The 20,284-nt window shown below is 41.0% G+C and overlaps 1 protein-coding gene across 2 annotated transcripts in view; it reads left to right on the top strand.

Moving 5' to 3' along the window:
* Positions 1 to 12,865: 12,865 nt before the first annotated feature.
* si:ch1073-291c23.2 (uncharacterized protein LOC799862 homolog) overlaps positions 12,866 to 20,284 on the top strand; it is a 49,715-nt gene continuing 42,296 nt past the window's right edge. Inside the window, exon 1 of one of the 2 annotated variants that reach the window (XM_052151288.1) lies at positions 12,866 to 12,982. The gene's annotated coding sequence lies outside the window, so the exon portion shown is untranslated. Of the gene's footprint in view, positions 13,007 to 20,284 lie in introns of both variants that reach the window. The other variant, XM_052151289.1, reaches the window with a different exon arrangement.

Genomic DNA, 20,284 nt, shown 5'->3' with positions numbered 1-20,284 from the left:
ACCTCTATCAAAGCTAAAGCACTGGTGCCGAATAACTAGTTATTCAGTAAGCATTGTAGCATTGAGGATTGGGACTTGGGACGTTTCGGTACTCGGGGACTCTTCTACAATTGTTGGGGTTTTAGAGTCATCCTTAAGTATTTTAAGTGGTTCAGAAACATTTAAAGGGTCATTTGGTTTTTATTGGGGTGAATCGCTGTGAAAACGAGCGATCGTTTGTAAATTGAAACCGATTAGAGTCAGTTACGTTGTGAATTCCGCCTTGTTTCTGTCAAGGTGAACCAAAGGTGAAGGAGTACCCATTTAAAACCAGGAGGATTGAGTTTCGTTTGACACACTCCACTGGGGAAGTACCGAAGGCTAAGTCATAACATGAAGTCTTGAGCTACATAACCAATGTTGAGAGGTTAGGGTGACCTTATATGTACAAGTAGTAGGTAGGGTTTCTGAGTACTTTAAAGTAATGTTGGGTGCCTTGTCTATGAGGAGGAGAACAGTTGGTTATTTCCCTATATTGTTTGGATGCGTTAAGGGACTGTTGTAAACTGTGTCAGACTATGTCAACCTTCATCAGACTGTTTCAAACTCCCCCTTTTCTGGTCTTGGAACTTTTTTCTGTCAATTTGGTTTTGTTGAACCCATTTGGAGATTGCTGCTTTGTGTCTTGGCTAATCTGGATCCTCTAGGTGACTGTGGGTGCTGATGAAGTCACAGTTCATTCAAGTCTTTTTCACAGTTCTTGATGTAGGTATATGACTCGTGATGAGTTTTTATATGACTGAGTTTCTGTCATGTTGAATTAGGATGTGGTTGAGGCTAATGGTTGAGTTTTCAGACCATAAGCCGGTGCCATGTCAGTCACTGCTGTACCTGGCGCCTGAATTCCTGTCGTTGAGTGTGACAGGAGTATGAAATGTCTTTAGGTCTCATTTCTGCAGGAGAGGTTGGAGGGGAGGCTGTCCCCCCTCCACCTTGAAGGTGTATGTTGCTGCTATTGCGGCCGACCACAACGCAGTAGACGGCAAGTTTTTTGCGGGTTCGAGCACACTCCACGAGAAGTGTGGCATCCTCGTGGGCACTGGCCAAAGGCACCTCCCTAGCAGACATATGCAGAGCAGTGGTTTGGGCAACATCCAATACCTTTACGAGATTTTAAAATCTCAGGGTTGAGCTGGTTTCATCCCGTGTTATCTCAGGTCCGAGTCTGACCGGGTGTACCGCTTGCATCTAGCACCTTTTCCCTCCACTGAGGTAATCTCGTGCACTCTTATCCCAGGAGATCCCACTAACTCGGCTCCCTGGATGACTCCTCCCTAACCCTCTGGTTCAGAGGAATTCCCCGACCAGACCCACTACAAGTACTCAAACTACTTTGTACTGGAATAGGTGCTCCACAGGTCAGGCCCCCATGTGGACTTGTCCCCTTGTGTGTATTTTCCACTGTACGGTCCCCTTGCGAGCGGACCCGCGTCTCCCTTGGGCAGTCCCCACTGCCCCACGGTCGCCGTGTTTGTAGCAACTCCTCCCTCTCAATAAGTTAGGATCTTCCACCGCGCAATTTTCCACATGCAACCTGAAATCCCATGTGATGTATTTCACCACTCTTTACCTCCCCCCCAGCCTGGGCAGGTGTGGTCTCCACGGGGTCTTTTCCCCCTGAAAGAATAGTAATTGGAAAAGAACGCCTTCCCCGATGCGTGTGTGTGGCAGGGCGGAGGGCGGGGCCGGGTTGTGATCCTACGCACCCGGTCCCGTATTAGGCTAATCAAGCCTCCGAGGTATAAAAGGTATTCAATGGAAAGGAGGAGGCGAGAACCAGCTTGACGATATAAATAATAGTTTATGGTAAACTTAAAAGACAACATAAACACATGATGGACATGACCGTAAACTATCTCTCTCTCCCGCACGACACCCTGCAGTCGACCTTTATACCTTCGGAGGCTTGATTAGGCTAATATGGGACCGGGTGTGTAGGATCACGACCCGGCCCTGCCCTCCGCCCTGCCACAGTGTGAAAGCGTTAAAATGGCCCCAGCCGCTTTAGCTCTATGCGAGAAACACAGAGAGAGAAAAAGCGTGGCTGTCCTCCCGGCCACTTCGCTGAACCGAGTCACTGTTACAGCCGAACCTCGGCTCCTCAGGGCAAAATCCTGAATGGACAGACACATTTCCCTCCCTTTATACATGTATGTCTGGGGGCAGAACATACAAATATGTCTGCAAATTTCTCATTAGCCTTTTCTCAAGATCAGAGATGCGCTAGGATCTCTAGAGAGACCCCTAGTGTCGTTTCTTTGACACAACGTCTCGTTCCCTCCATCAGGGAATGGAGGTTACTACAGCAACCTAGACGATTTCTAGCCCTTTGAGCTTGAACCCCTAATAATAAAAATAATAATAAAAATCCTAACTAAAACAATAGGTTTCTAGCCCGAAGTGCTTGAACTCCTAATAATAATAATAAAAATCCTAACAAAAACAATAGGTTTCTAGCCCTTCGGGCTTGAACCCCTAATGATAATAATAATAATAATAATAATAATAATAATAATAATAATAATAATACAAATCCTAACCAAAACAATAGGTTTCTAGCCCAAAGGGCTTGAACCGCTAATAATAATAATAATTATAATAAAAATCCTAACAAAAACAATAGGTTTCTAGCCCTTTGGGCTTGAAACCCTAATAATAAGAAAATTGGAACAAATACAATATGATTCCTGCACCTTTGGTGCTTGGAACCCAAAATACAGTCTTCTCTAGTGCCCCCCCTCGATTAAAGAGAATTAAATAATATAGCCCCACAACATGGTACTATGATCACACTCATGCTCTGAAGAAAGCATCTAGGAAAATTGAGCTCAAGTGGAAGAATACAAAATTAGAGGTATTTCACTGTGCATGGAATTTCAGCATATTTTAGCAAACTCATAGCAAATAACCACAACAATCCTAGGTGTTTATTTAATACTGTGGCTAAATTGGTTAGGAATAAAGCATCGATTGAACAACATATTCCGTCACAGCACAAAAGTAATGACTTTATGGATTTCATTACAGATAAAATTGTAATAATAAAATAATTTGAAATAAAATTGGAACTATGCAATCAACTGTCACATCACCTCAGAAAACAGTATTTAATCATTTTCTTCATGAGCAACTTCAATCCTTTGCTGTCATAGGTCATGAAGATCTAAAACATCAAAAGCCACAACATGTATTTTAGATCCAATACCAACTAAGCTCATAAAAGAGGTATTCCCTGTAATTTCAGAACCTCTTCTTAATATTATTAACTCCTCGCTATCCTCAGGACATGTCCCAAGAAACTTTAAAATGGCAGTTATCAAACCACTTATTAAGAAGCCACAGCTTGATTCTGGAGAATTGGCTTATAACAGACGTATTTAAAATCTACCATTTATGTTGAAAATAGTAGACAAGGAAGTGTCTTCCCAACTATGTTCATTTATACAGAGAAATTGTATATATGAACAAATTCATGTCAGGATTTAGGCTTCATCAGAGTAAAGAAATTGCACTTATCAGAGTTACAAATGACTTCTGATAGCGGGTGATTTCTCTTCTAGTGCTTTTAGATCTTAGTGGTGCCTTCGACATGATAGATCGTGACATTCACATGAGCTTGAACAGGCTGGAGAATTATGTTGGCATTAGAGGACTTACATTAGCATGGTTTTGGTCCTATTTATCAGACCACTACAACTTTGTTTGTGTAAACAAGGAATTGTCAAATCAAACAGAAGGAGGGCCACAGGGATCAGTTTTAGGGCATCTGCTTTTCTTCTTAAAGAAGCTTCCCCTGGGAGATATTATCAGGAATCTTGGAACAAGTTTCCACTGTAATGCAGATGATACCCAACTTTATATTTCTTCTGAACCCAATGAAAATTCACAATTCTCTAAATTAAAAGTGTATGAAATCAAAGATTGGATGGCCAGACATTTCTTTTCCACCTTCACAAAAGTTAAAACTTTCCACATTCAATTCTCCCCAGAGCTTTGAAGGTGCAGACTCCTGATGGCCAGCCCCTATGGTGAAAGTAAAGAGGGAGGCAGTAACGTAGAGCTACAGTGCAATAATTATTCATTTTGATTGGAGGGGGATTTATCAATGCATAATTTAGGGTTCAACCATATGCTTGAGGCAAAATTCAGGTAAATATCTGAACTGAACATGCGGGAAACCTTTTACCTTTCTGGGCAATTTGGTAGAAAGACTTTGTAGTGTTGAAATAGAGGCAAGGGCCTCTTATTCATTGCAAAACCAGGGAGGGGCCCTCTCCGGTGGGAGAGACCAATGTGCCAAATGTCTGAGACCAAAAACATAATAGTGAAATAAAATCTTGGGGAGATCTAACCCACCTTTGTCAATTGTCCTGTGTAACTTATAAAAATGCATCAGAGGATGTTTGCCATTCCTAATAAAGAATTTGGCTATACTATCCAATTGTTTAAAATAAGTGAGGGGAACTTCAATGGGGAGAGACTGTAGTAAATAGATGAATTTTAAATGCATTTTTATAACATTAACGTTCCCAATCAGCAACCGGAGTCTGATCATTCGCCACTGACCATATGATATTGATGAAACGCCTAATGTTATCAGAGGAGCTGCGGCCCCAAATTAACCCCACCTGATCTATATGTATAAGAGGTGTCATAACTTTACTTAATCAGTAAGCCAAAAGTTTTGAAAAATGTTTAATGTTTAGGGAAATTGGACGGTAAATCTAAAACTCGCTTGGATTTTTGTCCTTTTTAAGAATCAGGCTGATCCAGGCTTGTGTCATGGCTGGAAGAAGCTTACCATTCTTTAAGAATTCTGTATAAACTTCTGGCAAAAGTGGACCCAGTTCTGTAATCATCAGCAGATTTCACTGAGGGATAGGGTTGGGTATCGTTTTAATTCTATCGATTCTTGGTTCCGATTCCAATCATTTTTTGGTGAGAAAAAAAAGAGCAAATACTTCAAGAACAAAATGTACCTATGAGACACAGGAGAATATCAAACAAGGCTAAAGTCCATTGATATTGCTGTGAAAAACTGAGAACCTAATCAAGAATACACTTTGCATACCTAAACGAAGGCAACTCAACCGCAGCAAAAGGAAGAAACCCCTTCAAAACAAATCTTGACACCACGCGGTGACATTCATCTACTTTCTCCTTGCTCATTTCCCCCTTCATGGTTGAAGTGAATGGAGTTTCTGGCTCTTCAAATAAAGATTGTATCAATTACATCATTACTCTATTGATTTCTATTTTAAACAAAAAAATCTCAAAAACTAAATTTTAAACAATGATTCTCATGTGAATGTCTGCTCATCTGTGTTTTGAACCGGAGGGTGAGATGCTACTGCTAATATTAGCTGTATCTGGTGCGGCAAACACAGTACATTCCTTTAGATTCACGGTGTGTTAAAGTAAATGTTTCATCATATTGGAGGTACTTCCTCCCTTGCACAAAATCCTTTTAATGCAGGTGTTGCATTTTGCGGTGTTGATATCAAATTTAGCGTAGCTTAACCAAACTTTAAATTCAATTCAATTTTATTTGTATAGCACATTTCACAACACACATAATTTCAAAGCAGCTCTACAGAAGATCAGGCATTAACAGACGATAAAACTGTAATGTCTGTAATGTGAAATTAGATAAAATACGATTGTTAATCGTGTTTAAAAATAAGTAATTAAATAATAATTGTATTAATAACCCCAGTGAGCAAGCTGAATGCGACTGTGGCAAGGACCACAAAACTCCATAAGATGTTGATTAATGGAGAAAAATAACCTTGGGAGAAACCAGACTCACTGTGGGGGCCTGTTCCCCTCTGGCTAACATCATGAATATAATGTAAATATTACTTATGTATAGTTCAAGTAATGGTTTAAAATGTTCAGGGTAAGTGTTTAAACATTGATTTTGTTTGAACTGTAAGATTAATGACCAATGTTTTTGAAGTCCATCATGGATTAACTGCAGAAGTTCACATAGATGCAATTGTCCTTGTTAATTGGCTGATTAAGTCTTTTGTTAGCCATTGTTAGTCTATGTATTACATTTCAAGAGTGTATTTCATCAATAGACCGAGGTGATGCAGGCAGAGATCAGTGAGGTGGATCGCAGTTCAACCTGGCCGGTAATTTCGGTGAGGTTCATTCAAAATCCAAGGTTCAGACAATGGCATATGATGTATCACATTGTCTGTAGCAGTTGAGTCCAACACGAATCAGGAATTGTGCTGGATCCAGCCGGTTCTGGTGACCTCAGGATAGGAGTCCCGAGGTTGAGACAGGGAAACAAATAAAATAATATAATCATAGATGCCATTAAATTTATTGCAGAGTTATAAATCATGATCAATGTTTCTGGCAGACTAAACTATAGCAGCCTAATTGTAGGTTGGGGGATAAATTAGGTGTATGCCTGGCTAAATAGATGAGTCTTTAGTCTAGACTTAAACTGAGGGAGTGTGTCTGAATCTCGAACAGTGTTAGGGAGACTATTCCATAGTTTAGGAGCCAAGTATGAAAAGGATCTTCCTCCTTTAATGGATTATGATATTCTAGGAACTATTAACAGGCCGGAATTTTGCGATCGTAATGAACATGATGGAATATAGGGTGGTAGAAGGTCACTTAAGTACTGTGGCGCTAGACCATTCAAAGCTTTGTATGTAGTTAACAGAATTTTTTAATTAATACGGAATTTAACAGGTAGCTAATGTAACGATGATAAAATGGGGCTAATACGATCATATTTCTTGGTTCTCGTTAGCACTCTAGCTGCTACATTTTGAACCAATTGAAGTTTATGTATTCATCTTGCTAGACAGCCTCCCACTAATGCATTACAATAATCTAGTCTTGAGGTCACGAATGCATTAATTCATTTTTCGGCAACAGCAACAGAGAGCATGTGCCATAATTTAGCAATATTTCTTAGGTGGAAGAATGCTGTTCTACAACAATTGGTAATTTCATTTTCAAAGGAAAATGCTGTTGAATGCTGTAAATTCTTCGCTGTTGAAGATAATGTAACAGTACATCCATCGAGAGTCAAATTATAGGCTAGTGGCTTATTTTTAGAGTTTTTGATACACTCTGCTAATTTGGAGAATTGTGAAATCTCATCAGGTTTTGAAGAAATATAAAGTTGTGTATCGTCGGCATAGCAGTGGAAACTTATTCCACGATTCCTGATAATATCTCCCAGGGGAAGCCCTGTGGCACTCTGTATTTTACTTTTGTTTGGTTTGACAATTCCTCATTTTCATTACACAAAGTGGTAGCGGTCTGCTAAATATAACCTAAAGCATGCTAATGCAACTCCACAAATGCCAACATAATTCTTTAGCCTATTCAAGAGAATGTCTGATCTATCACGTCAAATGCGGCACTAAGATCTAAAAGCACTAGAAGAGAAATGCTGCCGCGATCAGATGATAAGAGCAAGTCATTTGTAACTCTGATAAGTGCATTCTCTGTACTATGATGAGGCCTAAATCCTGACTGAAATTCTTCGTATATACTATTTCTCTGTAGAGGATACTACCTTTTCTAGTATTTTCGACATAAATGGGAGATTTGAAATTGGTCTATAATTAGCCAGTTCTCCAGGATCAAGTTGTGATCAACTTAATAAGTGGTTTGATAACTGCCATTTTAAAGTTTCTTGGGACATGTCCTAAGCATAGCGAGGAGTTAATAATTTTAAGAAGAGGTTCTGAAATTACAGGAAATACCTCTTTTAAGAGCTTAGTTGGTATTGGATCTAACAAACATGTTGTGGCTTTTGATGTTTCGCTAAGTTTTGTTAGGTCTTCATGACAGAGACAGAGAAGGATTGAAGTTGCAAGTGAGGAAATTATTAGACACTGTTTTCTGAGGTGCAATGGCAGATGATTGCATAATTCCAAATTTATTTCTGATTATTTCAATTTTATCTGTAAAGAAATTCATGAAGACTTTACTCTTGTGCTGCAACATAATATCTGGTTCTGTTGAGGCTTTATTCCTAACCAATTTAGCCACAGTACTGAATAAACACCTAGGATTGTTGTTGTTATTTTCTATGAGTTTACTAAAATATGCTGACCTGTAGCTACAGACACTATCCTTCCATTTACCACAAAATATTTCTAATTTTGTATTCTTCCACATGCGCTCGAATTTCCGAGCTGCTCTCTTGATCAAAGTGTGGCGACAGTATCAAGAGTGCTAGAGAAGACTGAATTTATATTTTTTGTTATTTCATTGTTCTTCTGGGCTTTGGGTTTTATTGAGTGTATGAAATAGATCTGGAACATTATTAGTGAAGCTATCTTTAGTGGTGGAAAGAATAGTTCTAACTGAATGATAGCATGGTGTAGATTGAGTAACATCTCAATCTATACCTCAACAGCATACAAGAGACAAGGTAATGATCCGAGATGTCATCGCTCCTCCTCGACTCTTCAGATGAGGCTCATGTTTATAACAATAACTTGGGGGAGTAGATTCATTTAAACTAATATATTCATCCGGTTTAAGCCAGGTTTCAGTCAAACAGAGTACATCCAAACTATGATCTGTAATAATTTAATTTACAATTAGTGCATTGGTAGAAAGAGATCTAATGTTTAGTAGCCCAACCTTCATATGATGTTTATCTTAAATTTTTTTGTTTTGTTCAAGTTTGACCTTAATCAAATAGTTTTTATGTTTGGTAGTTTGGGGAACAGACACAGTCTCCATATGATATCTAGGTGATACACTCTCTATGTGTTGTCATTTATGTGACCTGTGTGACATCTCAATGCAGCTAACAGATGTTTGGATTAACCAGTCTGTCTGCTTCCTGATCTGGGCCCCAGCTAGTCAAATACTATCATTATTAAGCCTATGAGCCAAATTACTAGAGAGGAGAGCAGCACCTTCACTGGAGGGATGGAGTCCGTATCTCTTTAGTAGGTCAGGTCTACCCCAAAAACTCTTCCAATTGTCTATAAATCCTATTCTATTGTCCAGACACCACTCAGACATCCAGCCATACAATGACACAAATCTACTATACTTCGACATAACATAAGGCACAGTTTCCTTATCTTACTGAATCGTACACAGCAGTTGGTGTAGAAAGCGGACCGGAAAGATCACATACTTAGTGGCCATAAATGACCATTAGCTGGCCATTTGTGAGCAGGGGTGTTCAAGCCCAGTAGAACCTGAGTCATGGACTACCAAAGGCAGCTCTACAATGCATCATCACCTGGAAAGAAAACAGGATCTACCTCGGCTGCAAAATTCCTGACAAATACTCAAAATTTTTTGAGGATGTAATCTCTATTCACCCTTCTGATAGAACGAGGGTGTTCTCCAAATTGCAAACAAGGCTGCACAGCAGTGCATTTCAAGAAGACGTAATTGACTGCATTGCCACATATGACGAGGCACTCTCAAACCCGGCAACCACAGTAGCCATCAACCCCAACATTTACTTACACTTTTGCAATCGTAGGGCTACCCCCGGCTTGAACTCCAGCAAGCACTGCAAAATAGACTGAATACAAGCGTTGATCACCATAGTCTCCGATTCAAGTTTCATTACCAAGAAGGAAACCTGCTGACTGGGAACTAAAATACTCTTTGCTCAATTGACTTTGAGGCCCAAAAACACCAGGTGCTTAAGCAACAATTCCTTTTGCTTGCACGCTTATGAATCTAATTGCTAATTGCAGACAATCGTCAAAGGTAGTTCAACACACGGACACTGCTCAGCCTCAGTGGGGAAAGCGCAACATCTACACATTTGGTACATTTATGTGAAGCCAGGGACAAGCCGAAGGGAAGGACCTAGTTACTTCCTCAAAACTGAAACTCAGGAATGGCTTGTGATGAGGGGCTATTTGCACATGAAGCTACACGCATTTCATGTCCCTGGTACAAAACAGGTGTTCGGATGTACACGAGACAAAATCTGTCTCTGAGAAACCAGCTTGAATGGAGACTTTGTGATTAGAGCTGGTGGGCCTTGTTCAGCCACAATGAGTTCTGTAATTTGCGGTATGTCGTGGCAGCCTTCTGGCACACCTCAAATGGCAATACAACCCGTCACAAGACTGGGATCGTGTTCTCAATCCCAGCAAACAATGGCAGGGAAAGCGAGAGCGTTGTCCTGAAAATACAGAAGAAAACAGGTTTTAACCAATGTGCATGCCTCACACATAGTATTTGTTAATGCCGTGACATGGCAGCATTCTGGCATATCACAAACAACAGTAAAAACAGGCACCGAAGTGACCTGCATTATGCCGCAACTTTTTTCTGATTCGTGCCAGCGGGAAAAGCGAGAGGGCAGCACATTTTTCAGGGCTTTCTTTGGGCCAGAAACGCCAACAACAGTAAAAACAAGCACTGAATGGGAATGACACAAACTAGTTTCCAGCTTGCGATGGCTGTAAAAGTACAGGGGCTACATTCGGGACACAGAAGTGTTTTTCTACCTGGGCCATCTCAAGGGCTGGAAGAAAGCACTGCGTACTCCCTAAATTACTGTGTTGTAACATGGCAGTTTTCTGGCACGTCACTAACAGTAGCATACACAGGCAATGAAGTAACAAATTCAGCAAGGAGTGTCACTCCACAGACACTGAGCCGCACTTAGACTTGCCTATTTCTTGGGCAGATATTTTGGAGATGCCAAATTTGTGACACGAACAAGCATCGTAAAGGCAGCAGCGGCAAGTATCTGAAATCTTGCTGAACAGGGAGAGTGCCAAATCATAACAAGCTGCTCTTGCAGGTCGAGAAGAACAGCACCGGCTGCAAAACCCTGAGAAGCACCAACACAATGAACATTGTTTGTAGTGTATGGTATATTAAGGTGTTCGTTCTATTTCCTACCTGTCGTTGGCACTCCTGTGCATGGATCTTTAAAATAGGGATGCTAATTTTGGCAAAATCTATTAACCAACTAACAGAATTGGCAGTGCATTTTAAGTCTAGGCCTTCAGTGCCATTCATGCCATTAAGAAAACAGATTCACAATGAATAAGAATTATACATTACATGGCAGTCAACTAATAACACAAACTGACATTTTAAAAACACGTCCATGCACAAAAGCAAGAACTTGAAACGCTTAATTTTAACTGCAGCGTGACTATTTCGTGAAATGAACGTCAAAAATCATAATTTTTCATATGAATCTACCAAGGAGGTCTATAATACCTGGAACAATCTATCTAATAATATCTGCGATTTAAATAAATGCAATAAATGTAATTTCGTCAGGGTACACGGTTACGCTGTGTTCCATTTCAATTGGATCAGGGATATTCCTGCTTGATATCTTCGACCATAAATGCATTCCATTCCCTGCTCCCGTTAGCTTAGCAGGGGTTTGACTCTTAGAGATGTCTCATAGCAACCCAAGTGATAAACAATGCTGCAGCACTAGCATTTATGCTTCAGGTTTACGATTATCAAAAGATATTATAATGATTTATACACCCATTTCTGCAGGCGTTTGTTAAAGCTTTAATATCATTTAATGTGGAAACTCATTTATCGATATTACTTAATAAAGTGAATGTTTATCACTTACTTTGTATATCTCTCGGAGTGTGGACATGTTTGTGACATCATGCCCCTGCACCTGGAGTTGAGAATTTCTGCACGAGCTTACAAGTTGTAATTCTGACTTCAAGAGGCATTCCATTGCATACTGACTTTCCAAGTTATATGGATCACAGCACTACTTTTCAAAACTTGATCCCACACTCAATGCTCCAGCAGCCTAATTTACACTTAGAAAACTCTTGATGTTGCTATAAAAATGCAAAAAGCACTTACCAATTTACTTGAAGTGAAAATCAGTCCTCCTGTCTTGTTAAATAAATTAAGCAATCACACAGTCATGCAGAACATCTCGTGTTTTTGAATCCATAAGGATCTCTTTCTCAAACAGTGATGACAATATTGCGCTCTTCACTTTCAAATTACGTACATCAATTAAAGTGTGATTGCATCACTCAAGGCCACACCCACCAAGAACAAACAAATAAATCTGATTGGCTGATTAATCTGACAGTCTAACTTTAGTTGCTCATTCATTTGGACTGTTGAGAGAGTCTGTGGAAATTCTGAAGGCCTAAAGGGGTGGAGCTATGACCAAACAGGCATGACAAAGCTCTATGCTGGCTGAAACAAAACAGGCTCACATGATATGTACATATTTAGCAATAGTTTTTACATCAACATTTCATACATGAACTTTCTTATATTTTGCAACAAACCAATTTTTAATGGCTCAAGGTTAATGAGTGACGTGCACTGAATAATGCCCAGAGAAGAATGAGACAAAATTAATGTGGGAGTATATGCAGTTTATGAACATTGTTGTTTGACAGAACATGTCAGGTTCACATTTTTATCTTTATCTTTTCTTTTTTTTGCAGAAGAAATTATGTTTTGAATTTTGTAATTGTCATGTTTTCTAAATGGGTATGAGTATTTCACTGGATTTAGTCAAAATTAGGGAAATACATCTGGATCCAGTTAATTTGTTATGTGAAGCAGCTGTTATCTCTCTGGAGCTTAAAGAGCAGTTTACACATTTCTGTTCTACACAGTTGCCTTGACTTAATCTCTCTCACTATTCATAATGTTTCTTTCTTGTTAAAACTTAAAACTTCATTTCAAATACTCAGTTAAGATAAGTGTGACAACGTTGAAATGTGATGGTAAAGCTTCACATCATTGCTATACAGATTCATTCTCCTGGTAAAGTGGGCTTTTTGTCTGTTTGAGCATTTGGCACAGATTTGACCTCTTTACCCGAACATCCTGTCTTTTCTCCCGCTCTCTCTCCTCCCACTCGGTTTTCCTCTCATGTTTCTTTGAGTTCTGCTCTTGCACAATTCTGTTGTTGTCATCTCTGCGGCTCTTACACAGATTTATAAAGGTATTTGACAAACTCATTATAAAGGTATTGACAAACTTTCATATTAATTTAAAATGTGTGTAGTGCTTGTGTTTGCCAATCAAAAAAATTTTTTTTTAATGCCTTTATGATTGTCTCAAATTCACTATGTTGTCTTTTATATACTGTTTAGTTGAATCTATGGTATTTACATTTGTAAATTATAAACTTGAAAAAGGAAGTTTGTCAAACTCTAACCAAATATTTAAATTCAAATGTACAGTAAAAATATTTCATTATTTAAACATGTATCAAACATATGATATAGCCTATCAAAAACAACAAGTTTTGAGCATACTTTTGAGAAGTTACTGTGTTACGGTTCACTAAATCTCATGATTCAGTTCAGTTCATGATACTGAACTCATGGTTTGGTTCACAATTCTTTAAACTAAGCCTGAAACAAGAAAAGTTAAGATTGAAAGTTTTTTTTTATTAGTATAACTTTCAAGACATAGTTCCTTTCCTTTAAAATGTTGATGAAATTACAGATCATAAAAGTGCCAAATGATCCACCAGAGATGTACTGGGACTAAAAATCAGTCCAGAACAGGGCAATGGTTACACCATATGGAAATATTAGCTAATAATTCTGCCTACTGAAAATACAGATATGTATGCTGCTTACACACCATCTCTGAATTCATTTGAAATATTTTAAATTAAAATATAATTTTTCTAAAATGAAATTGTCTCTAATTACATCTAAATATTACTAAATCAGACATGACATCTGATATCAAGATTATTCCCCTATAGCATTATTATACATAATATTCAGCATTATATATAGTAGATTAATATTGTAACTAGGGATCGGCACTAGCACTTATTTTCTTTTTGATCTGATACCAATAATGTAAACTACAGTAACTATAGTTAACCATGGTATTTAGTTAAACCATAGTTACCACTCAAAAAAACATGGTTACTACAATATTTCTTTCATAAAAAAACATGGTTAAAGATCAAGATATTCTACAGGATAATGTCAGGGTGACTGTGCGCCAGCTGAAGCTCAGTAGAAGTTGTGTGATGTAGCAGGACAATGACCCTAAACAGCAAGTAAATCCACTAAATCCACTTCAGAATGGATTTAAAAAAAGAAAATACACCTTTTGGAGTGGCCCAGTCAGAGCCCTTAGAAAGAACTCAATAGAAATGCTGTGGAATGCCGTTCACACCAGACATCCTAAGAATATGGTTGAGCTGAAGCAGTTCTGTAAAGAAGAATGGTCCAAAATTCCTTCTGAACATTGTGCAGGGCTGGTGAAGTCCAAATAATTATGCATAAATCTCCTGTAATAGCCAGATACCGTACCTCCACCCGCCCAATCGTGCAATTCTTGGGGTTTGCTGTGAGTCCTGCCCGCCGCGGCGATCTCAGGACCACCCTCAGATGTTGCATGTGCTGCCGCCAATCATTACTGTAAATGATGATATCATCTAAATAGGCAGTGGCGTAAGGTGTATGCGGTCTGAGGATTCGGTCCATGAGATGCTGAAACATAGCTGGGGCCCCAAACAAACTGAATGGGAGCATCACAAATTGGTGCAATCCAAACGGCATGGAGAAGGCTGTTTTTTCGCTGGAAATTGGTGTCAGGGTGATCTGCCAATAACCCTTTGTCAAATCCAATGTTGAATAAAATCGAGCAGTACTTAACTGATTGAGCAACTCGTCAATGCGGGTCTTCAGATATGCATCATATTTAGATACTGCGTTGACTTTTCTATAATCCACACAGAACCGTACAGACCCATCACTCTTGGGAACTAGAACAACTGGGCTGGACCAATCGCTGTGAGATTCCACATCGAGTCTGAACTGGGAGTGGTGGTACGGTGGTACGGAGCCTTCCCTATCGCTTGCCCGAACACAAAAAGAAAATTTCGAGTACCTTACCTGGGAAGAATTGGATGCAATGCTTGATAACCCCATATCAAGCATTGCATCCAATTCTTCCCAAACAATTTTCTTTTTGTGTTCGGGCAAGCGATAGGGAAGGCTCCGTACCACCACTCCCAGTTCAGACTCAATGTGGTGCTGGATGAGGTTCATATGACCAGGTAGAGGGGAGAAAACGTCTGCAAATTCTTGTTGCAACTTGGCAACCCCTGCGAGCTGATAAGGTGAGAGGTGGTCTCTGCAAGTAACTGGAGTGTTATGATTAGGTTTTGTTTTCACCTCCGGGCCAAGCTCCACCCTCTCTGGAACTACCATATCCAACGTCACAGGAACCGTTTCCCTCCTTCATTTCAGGAGGTTGAGGTGATATATTTGGCGTGAGCCCCCTTTATTGGTTCGCTTTACCTCATAATCGAGATCCCCCACTCGTCATGTGACCTCAAAGGGTCCTTGCCACTTGGCGAGTAATTTGAGCTCGATGTGGGGGGTAATTCGAGTACCTTATCTCCCAGTGCAAATTCCTGCATCGAAGCTCCCTTGTAGGGTGCTACTGATTGTTTAGATCAATTTTACTATTATAAATTATTAATCATAAATAATTATCAATTACTAATGAAATTCAATAATATAATTTAATTCATTAAATTATATCCTCGGGGCACCACTCTTTGACAAGAGAAAAATTATAGTAAGTGACTGATCGAGTCTCATAAAATCTACCCTGAAGGTTGAGTATTTTGATTAATAATCAAAATAATCAAAAAGGGAAGAAACTAGTCAAATTATTGCCATACGAATCCAACAGTAATCTGGATACAGTTGGCTTCTAACAACAACAAAATAACAATACACTGAAGTAATAGGGGAGTTCTTGACGTGGCAGAGGCTGGCTTTAACACAATATTCAAACAAACAACCAGGAGTACTTCTTATTCTAATATAAAAAGATGTATTCTAATCAAACAGCAATGAACACTGCCAAAACTATATGAATATAACACAAAAACATAACATGGAAATCCTAACTAAATTGTGGAGCTATATGCTAGTGTATGTATGTATGTATGTGGGTGTGTGTCTAGATTCGGTAACCAAGAAAACAAAATGGTGGATTAAACTCCACATGGGGAACTAGTTTCAAAATGGAGGATTGGTTTCAACAAGAAGAACTAGGTTCAAAATTAAGAACTGGATTCAAAATGGAAACTAAACTCACAATGGCGACCTGGATTCAAAAATTCAAAATGACGGATCAGGTCCAGCATGGAGGACTAGATAAAAAATGCAGAGCCAACGATCATTTCAATTTGGAGGGAAGGGAGGAAAGAAAATTTGGCTGGATCAGATCCAGAGCAATGGAGCTAATACCATGTGAGGGTGGAAATGAGCGGGCACACAAAGGAACTGTATTCAGCATCATTCAGAAACATTCAGCATAAAATATACGATTTAGTTGTACAAGAAAAGTCACAGTCTCTAAAATAAATCTGCCCAGATATCATGCCTTACTTGGAAAATCCTGTGCGATTTCAGCAGGGTTGTCCGTTTGAATTCCTGTTATGTTGAGCGGTCAGGAGGAAACTATCTGGAATCGGTTCTTTGTCTTACGCTCGTCGGCGAAAATATGCGTCTCTGATTTGTTCCACGGGTCCGGTGATGGAGAGAAATGCAGGCGATGGTCAACGTTGATAGAAAACAAGGGAGAAGGGAAGCTGGTCGCTTTTCCATTTTCTAAATAAATTCACTGTTGTCTTGCAGTGAAAATGAATTAACCGGTTGTAATAAGTATACTACTAGACTGGAACAAAGCTAAGTTAATCTTACACTACCGTGGCCAAATGGTGAGGTTAGAAAAACATTGTCTCTCTTTGTCCTTTGTCCAGAAGGAGGGAAAACTCCATCGTATGTGTAGCTACACATCTCTTTAAAACCGCTGGCTTAGAAGCTGGGTGCAGAGAGCCCGAAATCAAATCTGTCCGCTAGTTTTGTTGACAAAATGACATCATCGTTCATAGGCCGCTTTTTACCAATGATGTGTGAGATTGGGTCCATGGGCGGGACTTCCCATCCAGCTGTGAAGCTGTGAAGCACTCTGGGAAACCAAGTTCAATGTCTCACCTTTGATCATAGAACAAAGGGCCATGCGGTCTCCGCTGCCATTTTGATTGGGCAAGGCCCTACATCCCCCTTTGGTCTTAAGGTCAGAGTTCCTACCACAGTCCTTGAGAGCAACCCAACAGTTGAACAGTTCCCAGGTTCCTGGAAACAACTCGAAGGTTGAATGAACCACTTGTACAGTGGTGTCTGGTTTGACTTTGAGATCTGGATTCTGGAAGCTACCGGGGAGAGCTTCCCTATGATCTCAAAGGGGCCTGACCAGCTTGGTAGGAACATTTTGGAGATTCCCACTGGTTTAGCGAACTTGAAGTAGAGGGCTTTTTCACCTACTTTATATTTGCGGTTGGACGTTTTCCTATTGTAATAATCCTTTTGTCCTTTGACACTGGTTTCCAGGTTTGTTTGGGCCCAAGCAAATGTAGTTTGGCGGTGTCTGTGTAAATCGGTCACGTACTGATGTGCGGTATATGCGGTTACAACACTGGCGTCTTCTGGACAGTACAGCGTAAATGGACAGTGTGCAACCTGTTGGAGGGTGTGGTAGGTAGCTTTGTAGCTCCTGTGACCTCTAATTGGAGGATTGTGGGCATGTAGCAGCATCACCCCCCAATGGTAGGACGGAACAACACACCGGGGTGGACCTGGACCATAGGGAACATAGATCAAAAGGACACTCTCAATTTTCAGGTGTGGTTGTACCTGACAGAGAGCTTTTATCTCTTTTGATCCTGTAAAGTGGGTGGTAGGAACTTTTGTGTCTGAGGTTCCATCAACTGCTGCCGGATTGTCTTGATCACCGGGTTCTGTTCCTGCATGACTCTCAAGTCTGCATTGCCCGGTTGTTGACCCAGGTTCACAGCCTGTAGGCAGTTTTGGGGATTTTCCCAGTTCTCTTTGTCATGTCTCTGTGCCAGGGCAGCTCTGAGGTAGTGGGAGGAGAAGCTTGCATTTATGTAATACTCCTTATCCTTGTTTGGGTAGAAGATGCAAGGGGCTGAACAGATCTTTGCCTTCAGTTCTCTGAAAGCCTGCTCTTGATTGTCTCCCCTTTCAAATACCATGTCCTTCTGGAGGAGCTTGGTAAGGGGACTGTTTTGTGTGTAGCTGACAAGGCTCACATCACAGGGCTCTGTCTGCAGTGGTTTACCAAGATAGAGCATTGTCCTGGTGACTTTTGATAAAGTCTCCTTGCGTCCAGTAACTGTGAGTGGTAGGTGTATATGCGTCTGGCATTCACCTATCTGCAACTGGGCCTTGTGGCGGTAGAGCAGGAACAGTTTGCCAACTACTTCCTGGATGCATGGATTTCTATACATCTCCCTACCAACACTGAGGTGTATATGCGTCTGGCTTTAACCTTGTGAACAAGGTCTCCTGAAAATTTAACGAGCGGAGCATGGGTATTGGGCATGCCTGCCAATGGGAGTGTTGTGGTCTCCCCTGTGTTCTTCCCCCAGCCTACGAAGTAGACTCTGGCGGTTGAGGGAGGAAGGGTCTGGCCTAGTCATGTTGGCGGATTGTCACTATCAGCCCCCTTGTGGTCATCATCTGGCCTTTTGGGGGGATGGCAAGAAGCATTGAGGTGCTTCATCACTTCCGCTAGGTGATTCTGGATGAGGCTGACCTCCCGCTCCAAATCCCTCTCTTTGGGTAGCCCCGAATGATTCCCCTTGTTTCCATTCCAATGTCTGGGTTTTTTCTCACACCAAGATTCCATTCTTGGGGCTTTTTCTGAACCTGGGAATGACCCTTGTGGTCATTCTCTTTGTTCCTCCAACCCCCCTGTGGGTGGTTGGGCACATGTTTTGGGGCTGCTGCTTTGCTTCTTACTCTAGGTTGAGGCAATTCGTAGCCCTCAAGCCCTAAGTCTGCCCTCTCTGAAAACTGGAGTCTAGGACTCTGACAACATTGTCTTTTTTATCAGTCGGACACATGACTGTTTCCCATGTCATCTGGGCCATCTTCCTAATCTCCTGCATGGTCGGTTTACCCTGTTTACACATCAGTGTATCGTGGGTTTGCATGTAGGGGAGGAGATTATCGAGGAAGAGAGATCTGAAACCTCGCTCTTCTTCCAGACCTGGCTCATTACTTACTTGGAAGTATGCATTCCTTAAACACCTATAATACTTCCTGGGAGGCTCCAAACCCTTCTGTTGGATGCAGATGGCACTGAGGGTGGCTGATGTATCATCAGTATATGGTGTGTACTCCTCACTCAGAACCCTACAAAACTGTCCCGTATGCACGGCGTTTGAGTTTCAATGAAAGCGTGGACGTTTCTGGAAGTTGTTTTCCAGATGAGCTTCAACTTCTCGCTCATAGAGGCATGAGGCAAGTTGGCAAGACAATGTTTGATTTCCTTGAGGTAATCATTGACATTTGAATCTTGGCTTGCTGGGTCAAAGCATTCTATGTCCTTCGCAAAGGAGTCAAGCTGGTGGATGCACAGACCTGTGGCTTGGTCCCTCTGGTATCCAACTGACTCGTCAGCGGACAAGTACCAGTGCCTTCCCCCCATTGCCGCAGCATTGGGTGAGACCACTTCCTCCTCCTGGTGAGGGAGGCGCCCTGCTGGGGCGGGGCCTGAAAGATGCCTGAAATGGGGCCTTGCCTCCGCAATGTGGTGGACTCACATTACTGGAGTTGGGACAACAGTTTTGGAATACTACCTGAACCAGGGGTGGGGTATTTCGCCATAGTGCTGGTCTCTGAGACCTCTGCCCCACCTTTGTCAGAGGTGGGGTAGTGGAGCACTTCTTGAGCCTTGGCCCATGTGTCTCGGCTTTCCTGCCGGACTAAGGTTGTCCGCGGCTTCTCGGCTACCTGTTTCAGCTGACTGGAGTCTTCCTACACACTCCTCCAGCATCGTATTTGTGGTCTGGAGGTCTTTGTGTAAGGCATGATTGCGTGTATCGAGCCAACTCCCATGGGCGGTAAGCATCTTTACCTCACCCTTGAGTGTTTCTATCTGCAACTGGGCCTTGTGGTGGTAGAGCAGGAACAGTTTGCCAACTAATTCCTGGATATTGGTGACCTTCCCTTTAGGATCAACCACGACAACACCTGTTGCTCTGTGGAAAACCCTGACGCACCAGTCATCCCTAGAAGAGAATGCACAGGGGAGGACCACTTAACTGTCACACAAGAGCAACTTCTGTGTAGTATTAACTGTCTCTTGAGCTGCTAATTAGGTGTTAACAATCAATGTACCAGTACATTTTTTTCAACAATATGTTTATTAGAAGTTTTCTTTT

This window comes from Xyrauchen texanus, chromosome 20 (assembly GCF_025860055.1).
Source record: "Xyrauchen texanus isolate HMW12.3.18 chromosome 20, RBS_HiC_50CHRs, whole genome shotgun sequence".
Taxonomy (NCBI): domain Eukaryota; kingdom Metazoa; phylum Chordata; class Actinopteri; order Cypriniformes; family Catostomidae; genus Xyrauchen; species Xyrauchen texanus.
Note: the sequence above shows the minus strand (reverse complement) of the source record. Positions and strands in the feature narration are given on the sequence as shown.